This window comes from Siniperca chuatsi, linkage group LG16, assembly GCF_020085105.1.
Source record: "Siniperca chuatsi isolate FFG_IHB_CAS linkage group LG16, ASM2008510v1, whole genome shotgun sequence".
In the NCBI taxonomy this organism is placed as follows: Eukaryota; Metazoa; Chordata; class Actinopteri; order Centrarchiformes; family Sinipercidae; genus Siniperca; species Siniperca chuatsi.
Genome location: NC_058057.1, coordinates 684,672 through 691,732, shown reverse-complemented (window position 1 = coordinate 691,732; position 7,061 = coordinate 684,672).

The following is a 7,061-nucleotide window of genomic DNA, read 5'->3' as shown; positions in this document are numbered from 1 at the left end:
GTTATTGTCACATGGAGTTTCTTAGTCGCAGCATTCCAGTCTTCTGCCTGTGTAACTTGATCAAATGACCTATATTTACATTTCCATAGACAAGGACCTCTAGCGGCTGTGTGAATAATGACTTTTGTCTGTCAGGAGCAAAGGTGTTAGTAGTGTGACATTATAGTGCTGCAAAACATTGTAGCAAGGAGGTTGCGGTGGATGGTATGAGTGTCTTTGATACTGGTGACTGGTGTTTGCATCTCTTTCCAGCAGTCAACATTGGTTTCTTTTAACTGTGACTACAATCTTTCCCTAACATTGACCACAAAGTTATATTTACTTAAACCTAGCCAGATCTTAAATAACACTTATATGAATCATTGTTTCCTGGTCATTTGTAACGGTTTTGAAAGGTACTGACAAACAATAAGGGCAGAAAACACTAATATGGGTCCTTTTTAAAGGCAAATGGTTTAGTTTGGGAACTGTCACCACAGGGGGTGTTCAAATTCTACACATAGTGGCTTTAAATAATGACCATTTCAAATGCTGGCTTATGACAAAAAACATGAATCCAGACTGCCAATGTTGATGGCAAACCCCCATCCACACCCCACCCACATGCTTACTTTCTACTGCAATCACTGTGAGCAAATTTCTGGCTAGGGTTATGTTTCCCACAAAATGTCATTGCCATAGTGATTATCATTGTAGTTGCAAATTCCATTAGAATTTTGCAATTAACAGTGTCATATGTATGTAATTCATAGTAGACTGGGTTGTCTTGTGTCATGACGGCAGCCTCGGTAGTTTGGATTTTACTCAATCTGCCCCTCTGTCCCTGTCTGCAGCCACTTCTCACTTCCCCCAGGCCAGACCTTCCCACCGGTCCCAGTCACCTGACTCCTACATCCACCTGCTCACCTGTTTCTAATTCCCCAATTACCTCCCACAGTATTTATACCAGCCCATCTCCACCTGCCCCGTTCCTGGTAGCTTTTGGATTTTACCAATAATTCACTGAACTGTTGCTGTGGCCCAGTTGTCTGCATTTGAGTCATTTTCCTTGCAGCCACGTACACAAACCCACTAGACAGTTTTGTTTCTACAAAGTAAAATGTTTTTATAACCAACCAGAATGGGGAAAAATGCAAACAAAGAAAAGAAAAGCTGAATTATCTTTTGAATTTGAAGAATAGTGAAGTCTGTAGTCTCTGATCAAGTACCCATATAAGTATAAATTCTGTTTAAAAAACAAATGCTTTTTTGATTGAAATTCCCTTAAATCTTACATCAATTTGTTTGTGTCACTTGGGTGGTTGTTATGCGCTCTGATTCCTGCTCCTCCATAATCTCCACTGTGTCTGAGTAAAAGAATGTCCTAATTACAGCCATTTTAAAGGAGCGGGTGACGTCTTTTGATGTAATATTACCCTCCAATCCAATTAGCCCAACACTTGTCAACCTCACTCAGCAGTCATGGCTACTAGCCTGAAAGTTAGACCCAGCCACTTACTGGGTCTCTCAAATTCACCATGGCATGCCTCTACTGAGTAATACACCAGTCTAACTCTCTCTATCTGCTTAAGTTTTATTTAGGTGTGAATGAGGTTTTCTGAAAAACCTGGTATCAATTTTTCTGCCCAGCATTTACTCAGGACCCACTGCATACTAACAGACAGCCAACACACTCACAGATAATGTGACTCAGTGTATTTTATGCTATGTGATTTATCAGGCACTAGCCTTTACAGGTCACACAGACAACTGGAAATATTTTAAATAACTTTCATCAAGGGTTTGCTTTTAATGTTGGTTTGTTGCACCTATACTTCGGTCCTTTGTGTACTGTATTGTCCCAAATAAATGTCAGGCCAGATGGAGGATTCTTACAAAAGTATGATCATACTTATATATGATTGGGACAAATTCAAAATTTAAGCATATCTCTATTAGCCTGTCACAAATAATGGAATGATTCTATTTACAATATAGTTGAGGTGATTAAAGGCTTCAGCCAATATTTAAAGATTTACTGCATGACTTCACATATTAGAGTTTTGCTTGAGCGGGAGGCTCTTAAATTCAAGCTTATTGAGCAGCTGATGTTATTATAAGGCACTGACACATCTTAAATTGTGTGAAATTTAATATTTCATCAATCACTGAAAATCTCTTAAACTCTATTATACCCACCTATGATGTACCCAACAGAGGATCCATTAGGGAAAATAACCCCAATACTACATATTTTAAAACCCCCTTGAATGTTTAATATTTAGATTTAGTGATCATCGTGAAGTTGTGACAGCTGACAGGTTTAGTAGTACTAAGAGCAGACAGGTTGTAAACAGCAGGACTAAAGGCAAAGATGTTTAGTTGTTCTTACCGCAGACAGGCTGTATAAAATATTCAGAAGAGTAGACAGATTGCATACAGCAGTACTGGCAGCACACTGGTTCAGTTGACAGCAGTCAGGTTTTGCAGTGAATCAAGGATTCCATCTAGTGGCCAAGTGATGACATATTTTCAGAAATGTTTTTAAGAACATTAAAAACCTCTTAAGCGCTGATGCTCCCACCTATGAGGAACTACCAAAGGAGCCATCTTAACCATAAACACCATTACATAACTTAAATGTGGGAAAAAAATATTGCACGTGTAGATGCTGCAGCCAGTAGCTAGTAGTAGAGACAGACCACATTTCATCCAAGACTTATTCTTGGTGATTTTAATATCCATGTTTGTTGCCCTTCCTCCTCCTCGTTTACTTCTGATTTAATCAATCTTTTAGATTCCTTTAATTTGACTCTATGTGAAGCAGCCCAGCCATGACAAAGGGCATATACTCTCATGGTTTCTGTGTGGATGATGTGAACTGATCACAATGCAGTGATCTTCCAGGTTCCATTCCTTTCTCCTGACCGCAAACCCACCACACTGATTCACTCCCTTCCCCTAAACTCACTCTCTTTCCCTCACTTTTAACAGCTCTTGCACAAACATTTTAGATTCTGTAGCTCCAGTCAGATGTAAAAATCTGAAACCTTCTTCTCTGCCATGGTTAAATGAAGAAATAACAAACTTAAAGAGACAATGCAGGAAGTGGAAAAAGGATAAACACAGTGCCTCCCTTGCTTCTCTTAAAAACCTAAAGTCAACCCTGGAACGAAAAAGTTGTCTCCACTCAACTGATTTCTTTTATGAATAGCAATCAAATCTTTGAAAAATTTCAGTCTGGTTTCCGCTCCAGACACAGAACTGAGACTGCTCTGGTCAAAGTCTCCAATGACCTACGTCTTACAGCCGACACTGACCTGTACTCCATTTTAATTCTCCTTGACCTCAGCTCAGCCTTTGACACAGTGGACCATGATATCTTAATCAGCCGTCTGAAGACCATGTTGGTATCAGTGATGTGGCTCTGGATTGGTTCATCTTCTATCTGTCAAACAGGTCCTTCTCTGTAGTGCTTGGACATGCCTGCTCCTCTCGTGCTCCTCTATTCTGTGGGGTCACCCAAGGATCTATTTTGAGTCCCCTCCTCTTTACCATATACATGCTATCCCTATGCTATGCATAGTTATGACATTGATTTCCATTGCTACGCGGATGACACCCAATTGTATGTCCCGATAAAGCCTGGCACCACAGATGCATCTTCTATTATGTCCTGCCTCGTCGAGATTAAAGATTGGATGTCCAAAAATGTTCTGCAATTGAATGAATCCAAATCAGAGGTAATGATAACTACCCCATGCAGCATTAATAATCTCTCCCCTGGGTGCCTTATCTAATAATAATGTTCGAAAAGAGGCCCGCAACCTAGATGTTATTTTTGATTCAGAATTGTCCTTTGATGTGGTGCAGCCCTGCATTGTACTACTGAGACAGCTAATCAAGATCAGGTCATTCCTTTCCTCTGCAGACTTAGAAAAGGTCATCCATGCTTTCATCTCTTCCAGACTTGACTATTGCAATGCACTTTATTCTGGTGTCAGCGGGCGAAACATCCAAAGATTGCAACCTATACAAAACGCTGCTGTCAGGCTTTTAGCACGTAATAAGAGAAGCAACTAATCCTTGCTGTCCTTCACTAGTTACCTCTGAGAATTGATTTTAAGATTTTACTGCTTGTTTTTAAAGCCTTGAACGGTCAGGCTCCTGCCTATATCTGTGATCTGCTAACTCCCTATGAGCCTGATCGCTGCTTGAGATCCTCTGAGACCAGGGCCCTACTAATGGTTCCTAATTCTCGACTTGTTACTAAAGCTGACCGGGCCTTTGCTGTCTGGGCCCCTCAGCTGTGGAACTCCCTGCCTGGAGATCTCAGGCAAACAGAGTATCCTTCTTTAAATCTCTTCTTATGACTCACTTTTATCATATGGCTTTTTTCTTAATCTGATGGTATTAATTGCAACATAACCATGCAGGATGCAGTCACAAAACTTTACAGATCAAAATGAAGTCCGAGTTCGATGATGGGTGTGGTGTGAGCAAAGGCGCGGGAAGTAGAGGGGTCAAAAGTAAGGAAGGGGCTATTGGCCCCCCACTTTACGCCCCATATTCGTTTTAACAAATAATTCATTCTACACACAATTGTTATTTATTAATATGTAATTTAATTAGTTTTTTTCGCCTTTATTACTAAAGTACGTATTACCTATGACAGAAATACACTCAACGTCGAAAAAAGAAGCGCAGGGATTGGATTAAGTCCAGCGGAACTTGAGACAATCACTGCTCACAACATCTTCCGACCACCCAGACAGATCAGCCAGACCAATCATCACCGCAAAAATCTTAAATGGGTAGTCCACGGCTTGTTACATATCAATTTGGGGGTCCTTGACATGAAAAGGTTTGAGAACCAATGGTTCAACTGTCAACTGAAGGACTAATTAAGCACTATCGCAGTATAATTGCAATATTCAATAAAGAGACGGTGTAGTCCCTCATTCGTCCAGGAGTGTTCCATCGTAGAAAAGGTTTCAGTCGTAGTCATCTGGACACTGTTTTCAGAATCAAGACGTTTCAGCTCCCATCCGGAAGTCATTCTCATTTGTGAAAATGGTCTGAGAACTCAGAAATGTAAGTTACTCTGTGTTGCTTAAGGAGTCTTCCTCAGTGTCTGCTGTTTATCCTGCCTAGTTTCACCTGAAACTGACCTTTTGTTTCCATGATGGCCCAGTAATCAGGCCTATTGTTTTCTGGCTGCACCCCCCTCATCACAGTTAAGTACCTGATTAGCATATGATTGGCTTGACCATGGTGTTAATACACTGTGGTAAACGGTTGGCAAGTTGAATCTCAGACCACCATTTCTGTTTTTTTCACAAAAATGGCTTCTTTGACTCCTCTTTCAAACCAACTCTTCTCTCTACTGAATATTCACCTCACTGTCTTCAAATGTGTGATTTGTAGCTTTTAGATGCAAATGCACAGCGCTCTGCAATCCTGAGTTAGCGTGTCGTCTGTGCTGATAAAGTCTTTTGTGAAGTGGCTGTTTAGTCTCACCTATGCACCGTTCTTTGCAGTTTTCCTCACTGCATTGAATTGAATAAACTACATTGCTCTGTTTTTGTGATATCCTAAGGACAAGATGCCCACACAAAAGACCAGACCTGACAAACTCCCTCATCAGAGTGGTGGGTTGTTTCAGACAGGAATATGTCACAATGATAGCAGATGGTGAAGCCATGTACCATCAAGTGAGAGTTCCAGAAGAGGACACAGACATCCTGTGTACATACATGAAAGGGTTGGACATTCAGGCAGAAACTACATGCTTTCTCTCCTGCGACAGAGATTCTGGCTCCCTGCAGCTAACTCAGCAGTGAGGAAAATCCTTTCCAGGTGTATCACATGCAGAAAAATCCAAGCAAAGGCTAGCAAATGGCAGATTGCCTTCAGACTGCTACCAGATAAACCGCCTTTCACTAGCGTAGGTGTGGATTATTTCAGGCCTATAGAGGTCAAGCGAGGTCGCAGCTTTGTTAAAAGATACAATGTACTGTTTACCTCTTTGACAACCTACCAACTTAGAGGTCTCTCACGTACTCAACACAGACTCTTGTATAAATGCAGAAGAGGTTAAGTTTCCATTCTCAGGTCAGACAACGGCACCAACCTAGTCAGCGCAGACAAATAATTACGGGCAGTTATGCAGCAGTGGCATCAAGCCAAAATACAGGATGCTCTTGCAGAAAGGGGAGTTCAGTGGATTTTCAACCCACCTGCTGGACCTAACTTCAGAGGAGTATGGGAGATTTTATCTCTCTCTCTCTCTCTCTCTCTCTCTCTGCAGCAGATGGCCGCCCACCCTGAGTCTGGTTCTGTCCAAGGTTTCTGCCTGTTAAAAGGAAGATTTTCCTTGCCACTGTCGCCAAGTGCTTGCTCATGGTGAGAGTTGTTGGGTCTCTGTAAATAATATTATAAAGAGACTAGACCTGCTTCACCTCTCTGAAGCACCATTACGTCCAAAAATACAACCACAGTATATAGCACCCTAAATATTAACATACAGCATTTAATCAATTAATTTAATCAATATACAGTGCACTAAATTTGCGGTCAATAGGACACAATGTTGCTAGTTTAGGTAACAGTAACATTTCTGTCCTCAACATAAATGAAAGGTGTTTTGGAATTAGGTAGTAGGTATTTTAATTTCTTTAATGATTTTGTGAGCCAGATAAGCAGGAGCATAGCCAGAACTTTAGTACTGGGGTAATCAGGTTAGACCCAGAGATTCTATTGGGGTGGCAAAAAATAACTACTTAAAATGTACAGAAAAAAATTAAAGAATAATTAACCACCCCTGTGGAATCCCCTCACACACCTAAGGTATCTAAAGGTACACATCTCTTCTGATGTTACTCTTTCTGTAACAAACTGTTGTGTGGGTAGAGAAAACCTAGAAAAAGTAAGGGGATCTGGGCAGAGGCGTCATACAAGCCAAAATTCTGGGGGGGACACAATTAGATTGGGGGGCATGGGGGTCCTCCCCCCCCAAAAAAAAGGACGCAATTTGACATATATATTCAAAAACTTTGGGGGATTATTTTAAAACTTCACAA